This window comes from Corvus kubaryi, unplaced genomic scaffold (genome assembly GCF_017639235.1).
Source record: "Corvus kubaryi isolate FWS band 111438036 unplaced genomic scaffold, C.kubaryi_AGA036_p1.0 37260, whole genome shotgun sequence".
Taxonomy (NCBI): Eukaryota; Metazoa; Chordata; class Aves; order Passeriformes; family Corvidae; genus Corvus; species Corvus kubaryi.
The window spans coordinates 1,985,814-2,005,477 of record NW_024581077.1 but is presented as its reverse complement, the minus strand read 5'-3'; the positions used below and the strand labels follow the sequence as shown (position 1 = coordinate 2,005,477).

Genomic DNA, 19,664 nt, shown 5'->3' with positions numbered 1-19,664 from the left:
ATGTTTCCACTGAGCCGTGAGACCCTGGGTGCATCCCCTCTGTGCATGGCTGGGTGTGCAGGGAAGTGGCTCTTTTTCCGCTGTCTCTCCAATGCAAGATGTGCCTGCTTTCACATTCCCAAAGATATATGTGCAATCAAGAAGGCTAAAAGACTTGCTAGTGAGTAAATATACCCTCATTTAAAAGAGAGTTGTATAAAAAATAACCCCTTTCCAGGGAACAATAGATGCCTATAGTATGAAAATTTTTGGCTATGAAAATGATGTACTAGCTTGGCTGTGGATATACATTTAAAATAAGTGTTGTTAAACTAGTGTAAATCTACACACAGATGCTCATCACAGGTTTCAAAAGTGTAGCTTTAAATAACTCACAACCTAAATTAGAAATAAACTGCAAGTGTCCCAATTTACTTTTTTATTGATTTAAATCAAGAAACCAGGAATTGCATCAGTAAATTTAAACTGTTTTAAGTAATACATTATTTTATCACCATCACTTTATTTTTATGCCATCTTCTCAACCTTTTGGGGAAGGATTAATTTGACATTTTGCTGCTGATTCTTTGAGCGACTAGCTAATAAATAGCTGCTCTTACTCATACCAACAAAGAGATAAAAACAGTTGTTTTAGGACAGCGTTTTGAGGACTCTAAAGCACTGACTTAATTGGAAAAGCAGAATTTCCTGTGTTCCAGACAAGATAATAAATGCTGTTTCCATTCACTGAGACTCTGTTGTCCAGTAGTGCTACGGTATTAAAACCCATAGTTTTAGGTTGTTTTTTCGCAAGGATAGCTGGATATGACATACAAGTTGGACTTATTGCTGGACATGCCATACAAATGCATGCACCTTACTGTTCCTGATCAAGCCTTTCTAAACAGATGTGGCTACATCATCCTGTCTCCTTTCTTTACCAATGACTTTTTTATTTCTGGCTCCACATTTTCAGAGAGCAACCCAAAAGTTCCCAATGACCTTAGGAAAAAGCCTCTGTTATTGTTCTTCTGGTTTTATGTGCAGGAGCAGAAAAGGTCTGTGGTATCTCCATCTCATCCCCATGGTTGGATGATCCTGCCTCTTTGCATTCTGCAGGGCTTTGAGTCTCAATTTTCAGTTTCAATTTGTAGCCACTGCAGGCTGTCATTGTACAAAACTATATGTGCTTCTCTGTAATTGCCTTAGAGTCACAATAGATTATAGAAAATAATCTATTTTCTATTTTTATGTGTATTTTACATAATGAGGTTGTACAATGGTCATTGAGACCAGGCAGAGATGGTTCAGTCTGACCTATTGAGTTCACTCCAGTTCTGCTCCTCAGCTCTAACTTATTATACCTGTGTAAGATAAAGGCACTCCCTATGCCTTCTCTCCAATAGTAATTCTAAGCTAATTACTTCCATGGAAAAAATCTTCCTAGCTCACAAGCACTGACATACCTGGATTTGTCAGTGAAATACAGCCTTGAATTAGTATTGCTCTGTGTGCGAGACACATCAGATGGGACATCTGTGTTTGGCAACAGACTTGTTCTTTATTGTCGCACTGTTGCTGCTTTCTTGAAGCCAAAATGTTATCACTTATAAGTCCTCCCTAAACTGTGTTTTATCAGTGTTTTACAAAGCTCCCAAAACTGAGGAGAGTCAGGCAAGGAGGGACCAAGTCAGTGTGACGGTTTATTGTCCCCAAGGGGAGTGGTTGGTCTACTAACCTCCTGATAACTATGGTATGCATTGATCTTTTTTGTAAGGTAATTGAAGTCACTGTCACGGGGTGGGGGGGAACCCCTCAAAAATAAACAGTGAAAATCTTCCCTCCAAAAGGTGTATAGCTTTCTGCTGGGTTAGAGTTGAATCAGCTCAGCAAAGGATCCAAGACTCCTTGGTCACAGCAATCAGCAGGAATTGCTTGGGGAAAAAGGCAGATTTTCCTTCAGTGTCAACATGTATCTATTGGCTCACCACGTGCTGAATGCATGTAAACAGTTTTGGCAAATAATGACAAATAAACCTTTTATTTCTAGACCCAATCCTGGCCGCTTTGACTTGTCACTGTCTGTACAAGCGGAAGTGGTGCATGACTGTATAGTGAAGTGCTGCAAGGAAATGAACTGGCTGAAAAGAGTCCTGGGAGCAGAAATCCCGGGGGTGGTTGTTATTCAGTCAAATCGGTTCCCCAGTCTAGGAGGTAACCATGATCTGGGTGGTAATCTGCCATCCACTTTACAGGGGAGAGCACAAAGATTGCATGCCTGGAGTGCTTCACAGAAAGCTGATTCTGGGGTGAACAGAATTAAAAAAAAGGATCCTTGCGCACAAGAGCTACACATCTGCCTAACAAAATTGTATCTGGTATCTGCCTAACAAAATTGTATGTCCTTACAAACCCTGCTGCATTTTCATTGGTGTGTCATCGTCCCTACCTCTAATGAAGCTGTTAGGCACAGTGTAATGGGACTAATTAAAAAAAATTCAGGGTCTAAACATAACTGAGGACTGCCTTTTCCTTTGCTTGTTTTGGAAAGGTGCAAGAATATGAGTATTTGCATGGTCCTGTATAGGCTCTGAAATTAACTCCTCACTGAGACAGTGGGTGCTGATCTGCAGGTGGCTTTGCAACAGCAATGACCTACTTACGTGCCTTTAGAAAGTGGAGAGCTGTACTCAAGGAGTTATTTTTTAGAGCATTAATTCATACATGATCATTATCTCACTATAAAATGTGACCATTTTATTTTACAGCAGAGTGCTTACTCCAGCTTAGCACTATATACTTCTATGCATGATTGAACACATCCTGATTACTTTGCAGTGAAACTCCTTCTGGCTGTTTCTAGAAGGCGGGTAGATAATGTGTACTCATTTGTTGCAATTATAAACTTAGGGTTCTTTAAGGGAAGACACTTGCTCTACGGAGCAATTTAAGCAGTTTCTAGCAATTATGTGAGTTAATTTTGTGAACAGAGAGCATGATGTGTATGTACCACATGATGTACAGCACATTGTCTAGGGGATCTAAATTAACTGAAGTTTGCAGCTGTCTGGGAAAAATTGTTTTTTCAGAAAGATGGTTTTGAAGGTTTTTTGGGCAATTCATTATTTATTTAATTGCAGGAACTAATAATAACACAAACAGAAGCAGCATGGATTAATTCTATTTAACTTGTTCTTTTTAGAAACAACCATGTATTTCCTCATATTCTTTTGGTGTTATTTTATTATTTTCTTCACTGGGTCTAGTGGGCAAAATGTTGTTTTCTAAAGTGCTGCCACTATCCGAAGCCTAAGTAAAAATAATCATAGAAATAATAAATAGCATTAGGGTGGGATTTAAGTACAGACTGAGCCTATGGTTTAATGATCTGGTCAGTTCTCTGACAGAGAGCATCATTCCTGCCAGGAACTTTAATACACCTGTCTGCAGTGCAACATAGTGAGATGCACCAGAAAAATGATACAGCTTAATAGAAAACCTACAAAACAAAGGGGGAAGAAAGAAGAATGGGAGGGTAACTTAAATGCAGATCAATTCACCAAGTTGGGCTTTATCACATTTCAAAACCAGATGTGTTGGTCCACCTGGAATACATCCTGCTGAAGCACAGAGCTGGGAGTAGTTGGATGTAAGGGAAAAGAGACTCTGTTAACTGCAATTGCTGTGGAAGCACCCAAATTGTAGAAGGATGTCAGCAGAGTCTGTTGTTTTTCCCACAGCATGCTGCCAGGTTGGAAGTCATAGTGGAATCTGATCCCATAAGTCAAACATAAATATCACCTTTCAGTTAGTTTGCCTGGCTTTTGTCAACTGAGGACATTTTTTCTGCCAACTTTTTCTGAAAGATGATACAAAGATACTTGTCTGCATAGCCTGTGTGTATATGTGTTTGTGTGCACAAATATAAGTCCTTTGTTCTTGGAAAAACATGTTATAATTTAAATGTTGTTTTTTCTCCTATTTAAAAACTTAGGAAATTTGGTGAAAGCTTCCTGGAAATTATTACTTTGATTATTGTAATGACTGTTAAAATAACAATGTTAATTCCGTGTTGGTTGAGACATTATTAAAATATCTAGATAATGTTCCAGTTGGAGTAGAATAACAGGAAATGTTACTATAATTAAAATCAACATGAAAATCCTGTTATCTTCAAAACTGCCAGGAGCTCAATAAGTTTAAAATAAAGAAACTTGACTTTAAAAGTCTTCTTTCCTTCAGGTATTTAAATGTGTAGAATATTACAGCATCCAGGAATCGAGAAGGTGTCAGCTGGAGGATTTTGGAGTAGCCACTTGCAGAAAGAAGTGCTGAGAGTTCACAAACATTGCCCCGTAGCACATCACGCATGTACTGGAAGACATAAGCTGGTATTGAATAGATGGTGACCTCTTGGAGAGCCCTTCAGCCCTGTGGTTCGCTAAAAGAAGGCGAAGAAGATCCAAAAAAATTGTGACCTTCTCTGAGTTGTCTTCACTGACAGAAATACCATTTTTCAGAAACATCACATCTCATAAACCAACAGCTTTTCTGTGTGAGTGCTTGGTACATATGAGCATTTTAATCTTCAAAGGGTAAAGGATTTTACAAACCTGAAATAATTCAATACTTACACTTCCCGTAGCAAAACACCATTATTTCCACTGTTAGGAATGGGAAAAAAAGAAGAACAGAGAAGTTAAATTAATTTAGTGTCCTGCAAGTTGATTTTACAATTTTTAGGTCAGATGGGAAATTGGACGGCCATAAAAGTAGAAATTCTGATAGCAATACAGCTGTCTCATGTTGAAATAAAATAAGAAAATCCATCATACTTAGGCTTTCCAGTCAACTTTTAAATAGGCAAACAGTTAAAATGGTAACTCATTTCCCTTTCCTGGTGTGTGTTTGCAGTTTGATGTTCTGCTTTAGCTGGTACAATTGCAGGCTGCCAGTGCAAAAAACAGTCGTGCTCTGCCTCTTCCTACCTCTTCTGTCAGACCCAGCAGGTGCTTTTGTGGCATCAAAGCCAGAGATTGAGCGGTCACAGGCAAGCAAGGTGATCAGACAAAAAAAACCACCCTAGCATGCCCTCACAAAAAAAAAAAGGAATTTTTTTTATTGCATCAGATCACTGAACCACTCACTGAACCCGTGTCTAGATAATCCATGAACATGATGGAAGGCAGGAGCAGAAGGAGGGGAACTGCAGCATCTCTTTCACTGCAGTAACAGCAGTGGACTTAACTGTCCTCCATAATAGAACTAATTAATTAATGATCTAACCCAATTCTTCCAGTCTTCTGGCAGTTTTTCTTATCCTGAGATGCAAGTCAGCAGTTTGCTGAAATCACTTATTTGCACAAGGTTCTGCCTATTCCAGGCAAAAAGATCATCCATCCACTGCACCCTTGAGGTGAGGTTTATGTCCCAACTCTTGACAGGCCATCTGCTGTCTGTTGCAAAACCATCTGAGTTTCATGCTGTGGAGTTCTAGCGCTGCCTCAATCATGGTCATGCAAAGTATGGTCGTAGGACACACATTCTCTGTGCATGCACCTGTGTGACCTGGGGAGCCTGAGTCACCCCGAAGGCTGTCACTGGTGCTTGCTCTGTCTGGCTGAGCACCTGTAGAAGTTGGTGACAGGGATATGTTCAGTGCAGCAAGGTCTGTGGAGCATGTGTACTTGGCAGGTAACAGGGTATTTCCAATGCACCACAGGCTGTTACTGCCCAGTAGGAGCTGGGGAACAGAAGACAATCATAAGTCATTCCTGTGCTTTATCACCTGCTAAAGTGAGAAAAACGAAGTAAGTTCCCTCTCAAAAACTAGCTATTTTCTGTTTATTGATATGTATTGTTGCCTGTAGGCCATGAGAAACTTAGCAGGGCTGGATCAGGTATGCTTCTCTTTGAGGAAGGGTGAAAAAACAAAGGATGTTTGCAATCAGAAAGGCTTAGCAGCCATCCTTTCTATTATTGCTATCTATAACTCAGCTGAAGTCCTGCCTAGTTTTGAAATAGCTCAGCAGGGGGTGAATACACATGTGCAACTGCCTGGTGTGACTTTGTGGTGTGACTTCAAACTTAAATGCCAGTTAAACTCTGTGTGTACCAAAGAACCCTGTGCATATGACAAGTATTCAGTATTGCTTTTCCACCCTGAGTTTTGAAAACAAATGCTGGATGCTTTTTTTTTTTTTTTCTTTTATTTGTTCTCTTGTTACTCCAAGATGCCTGAGGATTATACAACCGATGCATTTTAAAATGTGTAAGAGTTTGTCAGTTTGTAGCACTTTTTTCTGAAATGCTGACAACACAAAACCTTCCAATTTTAGATCAGACCTGAAGTGTGGCAGGAAAGAAAATGTAATGTCTTCTCCCAGAAAACTTTCTGTCGTTGCCTTCCTGCTTATCACTAACTTAATTTTCTAATTGTTTTTTACTCCTTAGATACCAGGCCACAAAAAAAACGGAGTCTGTCTTGGACTCTTTCTCTTTCACCATGTTTTACATATGAAATTAAAAAGCTTTTTATCTGAGACTGTTCCTTAGCTCTTTTGAGACACAGATGCAATCAGACTTCAATCCAAATTGCAGGTTTTGCAAGTGCACTTTGCCTGTCTCCATTTACAGGGGATAAAGGAGTCTTTTATCAGCTCTGCCATTCCTGCTTGCATCTAGGCAATTACGAAATGCAGGACACACCACTGCTGGCTGTTACTGCTCTGGAGGAGGTGACACCAGAGACAAGGGCATATGTAACCTGAAGCCAAATGACTGCAGGCAGAGCAGCAGGTGGGCACATACTGGCCAGGTCAAAATTCAGTTTGGAAATCAGAAGGCAGTTTCTAACCTGGAAGCTGTTGGGTTATCCTAAAGAAGGGGGGAAAACTTGGAGTGCCCTGTTTTAGGAGGATTACAGGGAGCTGTAGCCCAGTCTGAGCTCAGTGACCCAGAGGCACATATCCAGGCTTTCAATTCTGCAAGTGTATAAAACATATGAAGAGCAAGTAGCCTAATTTAGACTCCTGTTTTGAGTTACCTCTTTCTTTTTGTTCCCACTGTTTCCCAAACTTGAATCTAAAGAATCACACTAACTTATGCCACTGGGTTTAAAATTGCCTATTTTCTGAATCCTGATTAAGAAAACCCTAAAAAGTAAGAGTAGGCTGCTCATTTCTGTTATTCAGTAGCTAATTTTTTTTCTTTAAAGACATCAAATTTTCTCTTCAGGGAAAATCTTAACTGAGTTAGTGTTGGTTTTAATAGAATAAATTGAGTGTCAGAAGCTGCTGCTTCTGTTTTTAATCTGTAAAGCCACTCAGTTAGTTGTCTTGAGTCTATCTCATCTTTAAACATGAGACTTTTAGCTTCAGATACATTTGAGAAACTTGCAGGAAGCCATTCAGTGAATATTCATTCATTTTTCTTACAAAAAAAGGAAATGGTCCCGTAATTTCTTAATGTATTTTCTATAATATCAACAAAAATGTTATGTCCAAGATGGCTAAAAGGAATTTCCACCTATTTTGATATGCCTTAATGCCAATGCTCTGACTTTGTACCACAGAAGTCTTTGGAACATCAGCACACACAAGATTTTTGACAATCACAATACGCACAGTTTCGGACAATATCCGTATGAATAGGGGTGCTTTAGCTTCTATAAATGCAAAATTACAGGAATGAGTTGATTTGTAATGCTCTGAATTAGCGTACCTGTGTTGTATGCCTTGAGGTAACAGGAGTCAAAGGTGATTTGCTCTGAAGTCGTCATAAACACAAAATACAGCACACAAGCACAAAAAGTCTGTCTGTTAAAATCAAAAGGATTGATTAATCAGGGCAGGAGGAGGCAGAGATAGGGCAGAGGAGGCTCCAGGTCTCCAAATTTGAGCCTGTTTTCCAACTTGTGTCAGGTGCAAGCCAGTTCAGGAGGTGGAAGTGGTACCATGTCAAAAGCGGGGGAAGTGCTGCGAGCCCTCAGTTATCTGTAGTGCATCAGAGATGTGTTAATCACCACAAGCAGATATACCAGCCCCACTGAGATAGACCTCTGCCTGTTTTCATTCACCCTTTTAGAAACAAATGCAAAAATTACGGATTTTACGTATAATTTTTTGCCAGCATTTGGCCTTATATGTCACAGCATAATTTTGGGCCTTTAAAATTACAAAACTACCATCTCTATTTCTTTTCGCTGTTCAGCCTTGTGTATTCTGTTTTCTTTTTTTTTGTTGGTTGGTTGGTTTGGTTTGTGGATTTTTTTCCATCTTGCTGTTCTAGTTTTCCACTTCTCATTTCTGCTTTGATTCTCCTTGTATTGTTCCCTCTTGGAAGCAATTTTTGCTTTATTGGAAGTAATACCAGACCTATTACAGAGCTGCAGGGCTTGCATTAACTTTAGGATTGCTTCACACCACTTTGGGTAAGAAGCTGAAGGATAGTTTCCCACTATGTCTTTCTTTGTACTCCCCATCTATTATCTCTAGTTATTGTCTTTGTCAGGAAAATCCACAAATGCCAGAGGTTTAGGTCCAAAGAGGAGACAAAGGAGTCCTGCAACTTTATTTGAATAAAGGAGGGAGTCGACTGGGGCACACGCCCGCAGGGTTTTCTCTCTCAAGGTTTCGGAGGGCGCAGCCTCCTTTTATCGCAACTCCTGGCCTCATGTCACCCTCTTCCTTTCCCCACTGGCTGAGGTACTAGGAAGGTACAGCCTTCCCGAACTGCCTACCCCATATTCCCCCGTTGAACCTACTGTTTTACCCCAAAGTTCAGAAGCCCAGGCTTGTGCAGGCCCTTGTCTGTTTCAGGAGCCAAGCTGAGTGGGCTCTGCAACAAACTGGCTGCCCAAAGTTAGTAGAGACATTAAGATCCATTTCAAAGATGTTACCCATACCTTCACCCATCAAATTGTTTGTAAAGACATGAGCTTTCCTCTCATCTTGTCTATCACATGACTAATCACAGGGCTACAGAGCACAAAGGTTGAGACTTGTCACTTTATTTTGGTTTTGTACAGGACCTCCCCCAATTGAGTCCAACAACTCCTAGGTACTGTTGCACTATAAACAATGCATTATTTAATGCATTTTTTAAATTGGATAACATGTGAGTTTGGAAATTACAAAATAGGAAAAGGAGGTTTCTGTAAGAGTGAAAAATCCATAGTTTTTCTAGCTGTTAGCCGTGCAGACCTGATTGTTTTCATAGTGATAACGTTTTTGTGTTGGTCCACATTCAGTAGAGATACCTTCACAAGTCATCCCATACTGGAAACCCCCAGTGGCCTCTGGAGACATGTGCAGTGATGGTCTTGTAGAGAATTTACATTTATTTACACTTGCCCTGTTTTCTGAAACAGCAGTGTTGAGATGGGAGACGAGGAATGGGGCCTGAATTATTGAGCCACCCCCTGGTACATTTTCTTTACATCTGACTTCCATTTTACATGAGTATAAAGATATTCATGAAGCTGCAATCTGGAGCAGAATTTTGCCCATCTGTTTAAGAGACAGTATAAATCCAACTTTTCACTCTGCCTCACAGTACATGAACACTTGCGTGAGAAGTTAAAAATGCAGAATACATTAACACAATCCTGAAATACTTCCCATTACAGAAAGCTCTGAAAGGCACTGGCAGGGACATCTTTCAGGCTTGCATCAAATATCACTTGATTCATAGTTACCCCAAATGATGATGATTTCAGTATGATGATTCCAAGGCCAGGACTGATTTTAGTACACATGAGTATGGTGGTCCCTTTCTGAACACTGACACTGTTTAACAAAGCATAGGGATTTTTGTTCTGGTGAAACCAAGTCTTGCTTAAATGATGCAGACCTCATTTCTGGTTTTACAATGTGTGCATTAAAGTGCCACTCTGATTTCCTGGTCACCAAAGCAGTAAGGAGTCAGACATTGTCTCCAGGTAGTCCACAACTTTGCTGAAAAACTCTGCTCACAGAACATGAAAACAACTTTCTTTTGTGTGCTGAATGCCTCTTGAAAGGGCACTTTCAGATTTTAATGTTATTTGGAATAATTTGGAATTAGTATAACACTCCTCAGTTCAAGAGAGAAAACCTCTTGTCTCCTCAGATCTCACAGTAGTCTTTAGCACCTGCACAAGGTAGTATCAACATCTCTTCGAGGAGGTACCAATAAAGTAGTGCTTCACAAAATAGCACCAATACTCATTGCACCAGAGCTCTGGGACTTGCAGCCTGAAGCATCACCATCTCAAACTCCTGCTCAACAGCAGCCACAAGTCAGCACATGGGACACGCACAGGGGACACAGGGGCTGGCTCAGGGACAGGGCTTGCAGTCACCCTGATCAGCTCTGCAGTAGCTGAAGGATGCCCTTTTGCCTCTGCTCCCGTGATCTTACTGCAGTTACCTAATCTTGCCTTTAAACGAGGTGTCTGCCATTTATCAGCACAGAACAAATACAGCAATGGGCCAATCTTTTCTAGACAGGATAGAAAAGCTGAATGTCCTCAGAAGATGGACAGGCTACCTGATGGTCCTGTTCAAGGCAATGGCTAGTTCACATCTCAACAGTGTAACTTCTCATTTAAATTAATGTAATGCCTGAAAGGGTGTATTTCAGAAATGGCTATTTGCAGTTTTATTTGGATTTTCCTCACTGGGTTTTGCACTGCTTTGATGCTACAGTTTTTGGATAAGATAATTTTAAAGAACAGTCAAGCTCTGCTCAGGAATTATGTGCATACAAGGAAGCACTCGCTTGCTAAACATATTTATGTTCACCACCTCAGAGCAATACTTGCATTCTAATTTGCATAAGGATGCATCTGTGCCTCTTGTGATTGTGGCCCGAAGTCCTTGCTATGTGTGGGAGCAGTGAGTTTCTACAGCAAGGAAGCAAGGAGAGAGGTTGTGTTGTCTCCTGCTAACTACTGCTGAAGTCACTGGTTCTAAGGGCTGTGACCACTTGGACTAAGTTGGCTTGTCTGTTCTCTCTTCCTTCCCAAACATATCAGACAAAATAAATCTTAGCAGAGATTTCTCTGCTTTCTGCTTCAACACTATGGTCTCCTCAACATTCTTCAGGTAGAGATGAAAATCTGACAATAGGTTTCTGCAGGAACAGGAGATCATGTCCATGCACAGGGAAGCTTGTCTTTCTGAGCCACAGCATGGCACAGGGAGATTGCAGGCTTTCATGAACAGCACTCGGGGACTTATCTTCCATTCCCTTGGAAAAGAATATGTCCAAAACGTGTAGGATCATGGGGTGATTCAAGGTGGGAAAGGCTTTGGGCATCTCTGCTCTCAACAACCAGGCCAAAGCAAGATCATCTCTGAATGAGGTCAGGTTGCTTTGGGCTTTATATAGTTAGGTCTTGAAAACCTGCAAGGACAGGGTGTACAGAAACTCTAGGACCACGTCCCAGTGCCTGACTGTCCTTGTGGTGAAAACACTGTTCCTAATATCCAGTCTGAACATCTGTTGTTTGTCATTCTCCCACCATGCACCCCTATGGGGACCTTAGCTCTCTTTTTATGAGGACATCACAGGAAATGCCTTGCCCATCGTCTTTCTGCAGTGCTGTAAGAGGCAATGAAACCATTCTACTTAGCTCCCAGCAAAGGCATGGGGCACATGATTCCTGCCTGATTTAGAATTGCAGTGATCTCTTTACTCCTATCCATGGTACAGGGACAGATTGAATGCAGAAAGAGACTGTAAGAGGGCTTGTGAGTTTTAAGCAGTCCTGAAATGGCCTGAGGATATGGAAAAGCAATCAGGCCTCTTTCACTGTTGTCATCCTGTGGACAGGAGAGTGCTTTCTCCAGTGCTGGGAATGGAAACAGCAGACATCTGAACTTCCTGCACTGCTCTCAAGCCCTCTTCCAGCAAGGTGTCCAGCTGGCTCCTGAAGCACAGCTCTCTGGAGGTTTTCTGGTGTGTCCTGTCAGCCTAGTGGGATTACCCTGTGTGTGATGCCTTGCTTTTTGGTTGGTCTGAGGCCTTGGGATGGAGGTGACATTGTAAGTTCTGGACTGCAATGATCTTTCCCTGTGACAGTGAGTGCAGCTTTGTGCAGATAGGAACAGAAGAGTTAAACCTCCATGTAATACAGCTGTAAAGCAAAGAAAGAAACCCCAGATGGGAGGTTTGTAGTGAGATTAGCAGTGTTGATGCAGCAGTTTTGCAAACCCTCAGCTTGGGCGATACTTCTGCTATGAGGTTGTCCTCCCCCATTCACAGGAGAGACAAAGTGCAGTCCCAGCTTTGGGATCTCCAAAGGCACTTTTATAGCAGAAGGCAGTGAATCTGGCTGTGTACTTCATTTTTACAGAAATAAATGGCACTTCTGTCTGATGAAATGCCACATTAAGTGATCTTATTGCTTCTTTGCTTTACTAAGGCAAAAGGAATTAGCCTTCTCTTTCAGTGTGAAGTTCATTGCTCTTCGTGCTCATTCTTGCTTTGCTACTTGTATCTCTACCTCGGGAGTTTCTCTACCTCCCTCACTTAGATCCTCTTCTCTTCCAGGCAATCGCCTTCTTGCCCATGGAAGAGCTGCTCAACACAGACTGCAAAGAGCCTTCATTGCTGAATGTGTAATGAGAACAAGTCCTACTGCAAACTGGAGGTTAGCATAGGTACCCAAAATATGGTTTGTGAGTGTATGTGGTGTATTAGAGTATTTAAGCAGTCAGGATTACTTTTACAATCCTATGATTGTGCCTTACCTAGTTGGAAGTGTTGTTAATCATTGGCATTAAAAGCAAAATCCGTGAAACTCAGCACGTGCCTTCATTTTTGAAAGATCATAAGGAAATTTTTTAGCCAGTTGGACACATACTTATTGAGCAAGATCTTGTCTAGAAAAACATGCATATTGCAAACTAAGGGCTTTCTCATGACTAATTTTGCAATATATTTACTTTTGTTCTCCAGGATGACATTCACTTCAGTGTTTCCACTACACTTATTTTGCAGTTGCTGGCTTTGTCGGAGTCTTGTTTTAAAGGAAGATTGAGAAAAACAAAATCAGAAGACATGTACATGTGTTATCAACACCAGATCAACTTCTTTATCAGTCATCTATAATTTTGCTGGCTGTTAGCTTACAGTTGAGGTTTTGGGTGGTCATAGGGTTGCATCTTCTGCCTAAGCTGCCCATGCAGAGAGCTCACTACATCTGTCCAGGATAGAGTCACCAGAGTCAAGGTCTGACTGGTTGCATGATGCACAAAATTAAGAAAACCAGGAAATTCCATAAGGGCAGAACAAGAAAGACCAGTATTTTGTTTTTAGACATAGCCCTCAAAGGAGTTTGAAGATTGATTATTAGTATCTTGTCAGAATCTGGATGCTGCAGGCAAACTGATATATCCAGGTATCTCATTACCTAAAGAGACATTTGGGACAAATAACAGGTGGGAGAAGAAAGGAAAGAGGTATAACTTAGGGCTCTGACAAATGTCACTGTGGTACTGTTGCTGTCTCAGCTGAGCTGGCAGGACAGACATGTATGATATGTGTCCAACACACAGAGCACAGGCTTGGCATATGAGCTCAGGCTGAGGCTGGAGGGGCAGGGGTGGGTTACCCAGGGTAGAAGGTTTGCCACAGGCATCAAGGAACGTGTCTGTAGTGCTCCAACGGCATATTAAAACTTGCAACTCATCAGCCTTTGGGAATAGCTTAAAGCTTTCAGATAAATGTGAACCCAAGCATGTTTCCATGGATTTAATGTTCAGTATAATGGTCCTGCTCAAGAAGGGAGTGCATATGAGAGATTTGCTTTCCTAAAGCAGTCACTAAAAATGCTATGCATTTTTTTCTCCCTAAAATATTGCATAGCACTAAAATGCTGAAGTGGTACTGAATGGTACTTGATATCTGAATTCCTGAGTTTTCCAGGCACAATGCTGAGCAGCCCTTGAGAAGTACACTGATATTTCTGTGAGCAGAAAATTCCCCATGCTGAAGAGATACTCTCCCTACCTGACCTGGGCTGAACTCTCCTGTTGCTCCCTTCTTTGCAAGGAAAACCTGGCACAAGTAACACAAAAACAGAGAACAGTGCCAAGCTCTGCTCCAAAGTCTTGGGCAAAGCAGAGTGCATGGGGTTTAAAATATCATCCCCTGGTCACAGAGGGAGCTGCTGCTGAAAGGACAACAGTTCACGCAGTGGCACCCACTTTTGTGTTCTTGTCTTGCAAAAAGCAGCTGTAGTTACCCAGCAGCTAGACTGGACAAAGTCTATTAGCTTAATGTGAAATTAACATTTGCAGTGTGTGTGGGTGGAAGCACAGAGGCTTGAAGTCACTCAGAGTACAAAAATCTCACTATAAGGAATAAGGCTGAAGCTTTTTCTTTTCTCTTTTTGCATGCAGAAAAAAAATTAATTCTGAAACAATCTTAAAAACTTCTGAACTGATTCATACAATCTTGCCAAAAGGCTTTCAGACTGAATTTTGGCAGGGTGTTTGAGGGAATATGAACTTAGAAATTAAACACACAAAGAAGAATTTGGGCTATTTACATTAGAAAAGCTGAACTCTTTTTGGTAGTACATGAAACAACATAATTAACCTCTTCCCTAAATTGTTATTTTTCTTTCTAGTGATTTATCTTTTTCTGGTATGAAGGTTAACAGTGGATGATTCTTTTGGTAGTGTGTTTTTAAATTTATTTTATAGTTAAAAATAGTGCTTGTAAAGTAAAACTGGTCTGGATGTTCCCATGCTTTTTACTTTCACCAGTACACAAAGAATATGAAACGTCAATCCAGTGAGATTTTAAATTCCTGTTTCTCAATAGCAGAAGCAAAAGACAACATGGGTATTGGTGAAAACAAGTGTGAAGTTTCTTGTTGCTGCCCTGATAATAAACTGCCATCTCAGAGGGTTGTGTGGTTTTCTGGTTCATGTGCCTTGCTGAGAAGGTCTCAGTGCCCAGTTTGCTACTGGATCTTTTCCTCATGGAGCTGGAACCAGATCACAGTTATGGGCCGTACTGATTTCTACCATGATCCCAGGGTATACCTGTGAAAGGTTGTTTTTAGTTAAAATATATTTTGTAGCGTCACAAAATGGCTTGGATTGGAAGGGACCTACAAGATCACCTGGTTCCAACCTCCCTGCCATGGACAGGGACATGTTTCACTGAACCAGGTTTCTCAGAATACTATGCAATCTAGCCTTGAACACTTCCAGGTATGGAGTATCCACAAATTCTTTGGGTGACTTGTGCCAGTTCCTCTCCACCCTCACAGTAGAGAATTTTTTCCTAATATGTGATCTGAACCTACTCTCTTTCAGTTTGAACCATTCTCCCTTGTCCTGTCACTACAGGCTCTTTTAAAAAGTTCTTCTCCATCTTTTCTGTGGGATGTCTTCAGGTACTGGAAGGCTGCAGTTCGGTCACCCCTAAACCTTCTCTTTCCCAGGCTGAACAGCCCCAATTCTATCAGCTTTTCCTTGTGGGAAAGGTTCTCTCTCCCTCTAATCATCTTGGTGGCTCTCCTCTGCACTTGCTCCAACAGGTTGATGTCCTTCCTGTGATGAGGACATCACTGGTTTTATTTCAAAAAATCAAAATGAACATAGGTTTTCCTAAAGAATGAGCTGCCAGCCAAGACTTTAATGACAGAATGATTTAGTTTTAAGATAAAATGTGCAGCGATGTAGCACAGAGAATAATTTTTGAAAAACAATTTGGAGTAACACCTCAGGGGATTTCATCCTCCTTCGGAGTGCTCAGGCAATTCACATTCACAATAATGAGAGCTACACACACACCTGCCGTGTGTTTAGCAGAGCACAGCTTCCATGGAAATTTCATGTATAGTGAAGTCATCCTAATTTGGATGGGTGGAGGGAGTGGGTAGTGGGAGAGGAATGTCTGTCTAAGCCACAAACTCCTCCTGTGACCCTGTACAACTCATATATAACCATGCAAGTTCAACATCAGTGGAGCTGGACACTGCTTTAACATTTTGACTCATCAAGGAAGAAACCAGAGATATTCTTATAGGTAGTCCCAAACCAGGAAAAATGATAGGAGAATGTGATCTCTGCCTGTTACTTGAGAGCCAAATCTTCCACAAGGACTTATATTTATCAAAAGCATAGTGATCCGGCTGGAGCCCAAGCCATAACCTCTGCCTCAAAGAGACAATACCAAGCATTTAATGTGAGAGCTGAATGGCCAAGCGGCAGGCATTCGTAGCATCTCCATTAGCCTGCTCTGCTCAATACTGTTCCTGGATTTTCCTGACCTGTTGCCTGTTTGTTTTTCAAGCATTCATCTGTCTTCTGACTGTAACATCATAAAAGATAATGAAATTTATTCATTCACCAGTGCTTCACGCATATACACAAGCCTAGCTGCAAATAAAGTGTTTCTTGGAACCTGATGACTGCCTTCATGCGCACTGGTGATTGTTGCTGTATAATAATAGAAACCAGAGAAAGGAACAAGGGGTACACTGAAAATAAAGGAAATAAAGAGCAAAAGTTTATTGAAGTAGCTTTGCAAAATGAGGGTTGTCATGGGTTAGTAAAGCATAGTCTCAGAAGTGATGTTCTCGCAAAGGGGTGCTTACAGCTTCCTCTGGGACCTAACAGAACCTGTCAGCTGGCCAGTTTGAATATGGACAAGTTTTACAGCCACTTAAATTCTGACCGCCTCTGTGATCCACACTTAAGAACAGACAAACCCCAGGCAGAGCTCTCTTGTTTCCGGTGCTGGCACAGGTGGCTGCGGGGCCCGTGCAGGGACCAGTGGGCCCAGCCCGGCCCCTGCTCGGGCCAGGCCGGGCCGGGCCACGGCCATCCTGGAGCCATGGGCCCTGTTCCACCTGCGGAACCCCCCACAGAAGGGCTGTGGGCAGCTGGAGCGGCCTGGCTCCCCCTCTCCAGTGCGGCCAAGATTCAGCTGAAGCTGCACCGCTGCCCAGCAAAAGATCATGTGACCAACAGCGATAAGCGAAATTCCAGCTGCAAGGCCTAGGTGAGATTAACCCTTTTAGTACTGTGAAGAGCTGAAAACCTGAGGGAGAAGAAAGAGGAGATGCTTAAAGCTGAAAATCTGTTGTAAAGCTATGGTGGTGATGGACTATGATGTATCAGAGTACCCGTTGTAATTTCATGGGGGGGTGGAGTGTTCAACTTGTACTTGTGAGCAAAAGCACCTGCGCTGAGATAGGCAGATGCTGAAGCAGCTGTAATTTAATAAGAAGTTTGAACAGGGAGAGATGGAAGCGATGAGGACTTTTGCTCCAAATGGAAAAGGAGAACACCTCAGTTCCTAGAGATGCTCCCAGAGATAATCCTAGAGATGAAGATGAGGAGGACCCTTTGCTCCCAGGGAAGGAGGAGGGCCTCTGTTCTTAGACATGAAATGCTCCCAGAGATGGATGAAGAGAACTTTTGTTTCTGAACAGCTCAACCTTAAAATTGCACCCCAGTAATTCAACAGTGGACCCTCGAAAGCAGTTGTGGGAAAAGCTGCAAGTCGGGGGAAGGGACTCCCACATGATGCGAGCAGAGAACCAACCCAGGCTGCTGTCTCGTTGTGATAATGTTTTCATAGCATGGGCAAGAGAGACTCCTCTTCCTAAATGGACTGAACAAGGTTATTATGGAAGTGGTAAACAGACTGAACATCTCAAGGGTTGTCTTTTTACATTGTCAGTGGGAGAAGGGAGAAAGCGGGGGGGGAGGAGAAGAGTTCTGAAGGTGTGGTATGATTTTTTTTTTTTTCCCTTATTTTAGGTCTATTAATAAACTTCTTTATATTCTTTTAAGTTTGGTGCCTACTTTGCTTTTCTCCTAATTCTTATCTCACAGAAGGTAAATAGTAATGAGTATTTTGGACCAAACCACTACACTAAATTGGTATTTTTGCCCAGTTACAAACCGAACCTGCTACAGGATTTAGTAATGAACTGGGAAAAGAGGAAAGAACATTGAAACCAGAGAGCAAATGTAATAAATATGATAGTATACCTTTTCCAGAGAGCTTTATATATTTTGTCCAAAAACCAACCAAACAAAAAGATTCATGCATCCTACAAACCCTGCATTTACGATTAGTAGGTCTAATTACATGAAATATTGCTGCTCAATTTAAATGACTTCAAAATAGGCAAAGACAATAAGCTAACTAGCAGCCAGGTTTTAGAGAAGATCTCTGAGCTGAGGCTATCAAACCACAGCTTAATGCCTTGTGACTGACTTTTGGAGGATGATTAACTCTTGATTCATGGTTCTGGGGACAGCAGCCAGCAGCCACTTCCTCCGGAACAGTGCTGATGTACAGTGCACTGCTTTGAGCAGAAAGTGCTTATTACATGCTTTCACAGAAATGTTGCAAGTGCTTTCTACTGCTCCTTGCACTGGTTTTGCTCACACACTCAGATGGAGCAGCTTCTTTCTTATGCTTATTACAAGACACAAAACTTGTGTAGCTGGCATGTGGTTACTTACCTGCTCTGAGGAATTTGCTGCCTTTAATTTTGATGAACATCCATTTGCTAAAGGGAAGATGATATGTATACTTTACTTTTTTTTTTATTTTGTCAGTGCATTACTAACAACATGGTTGATGCCAGGTTGTAGGAAGCTATAAGTTTGTGTGGTTAAATACGGTATGTAGGTTTGTGAATAAAGCACCATGAGAAGGTTAAAAATTCACTGTAGTACAGGACAAATAAAAGGACTTATGAAAAAGGAAGGAATAACCAACCTGCAGGAACCAAGAGCCATGACCCGAGAAGAAAGAACAGGAGAACACCAAATCAAACTACAAAATCAAAGAACAACTTTGCTTGAACTTTGTGTTCATTTGCTCAGTGAAGCACTCACTGATAGGCTGCCATTGCCCCTTAATTCCCATAAGCTCCTTCTTCTTAGAGCATGCACAGTAAAATCAGTGTCCACTGTATCTTTGTATTTGAACTGAGACCAAAGAATGAAAAGCCAATGACTGTAGTTTTAAGTTGTTACATACACAGGAGATGGCTTTTTTTATTGTTGAAGTGTATAAAAATGAGCACTTGGCATGCTGAAGGTGTGCAAACTTTGTTGTTTCATCACCTAGCACTCATCTCTGCACAGATATTAAAAGATAAAATATCTCAACTCTGTGTGTGGGATGGCTTCTTGCACAGTGGGAGAAAGAACCCATATTTGGGAATACAGGTTTGTAAAGAACATTCCTTTCCTTTGTCAGTGGAAAAGAAACCATCTGAGGGGAACTCAGATCCTAGTATTCAGAGATCTTTGTTGACTCTAGCCAACATGTGACTACCTTGAGTGCACAAATGAAACTAAATCATTCACCTGTTACTAACTCATCTTCACGCTGTTTGGATTTGGCTTTCTCTTGCAGATATTTCACGGGGACAGCTAGTTGGAATGGTCCAAAAGAAACCCAGGAGGACAGAGAGTTAACCAGCAGTGCATAACATATAGGTCCAGTGCTTCGGCTTGCTTTTTCACACCCCTTGTTTAGCTTCACAGATCTACTCTTAGGAGTTTAAAGATGGGTGGGACGATGCAGGGTTCATCACCCTGTGGGGCTGTGTCTTTCTAGGGTGTTTTCAAATTGTTCCATCAAGGAGCTTTTTGCTTATCATTGAACTCCACAAATGGTCCTAATAAAGACAGGATGTTTTCCCCTCA

At 41.5% G+C, this 19,664-nt stretch overlaps 1 long non-coding RNA gene across 1 annotated transcript in view; it reads left to right on the top strand.

Annotated features, from left to right (window-relative positions):
• The first annotated feature begins 15,441 nt into the window (after positions 1-15,441).
• Positions 15,442-19,664, top strand: part of LOC121662649 — a 787,841-nt gene continuing 783,618 nt past the window's right edge. The window contains exon 1 of the long non-coding RNA XR_006015362.1: positions 15,442-15,535. This is a non-coding gene — a long non-coding RNA (uncharacterized LOC121662649). The remainder of the gene's footprint in view (positions 15,536-19,664) is intronic.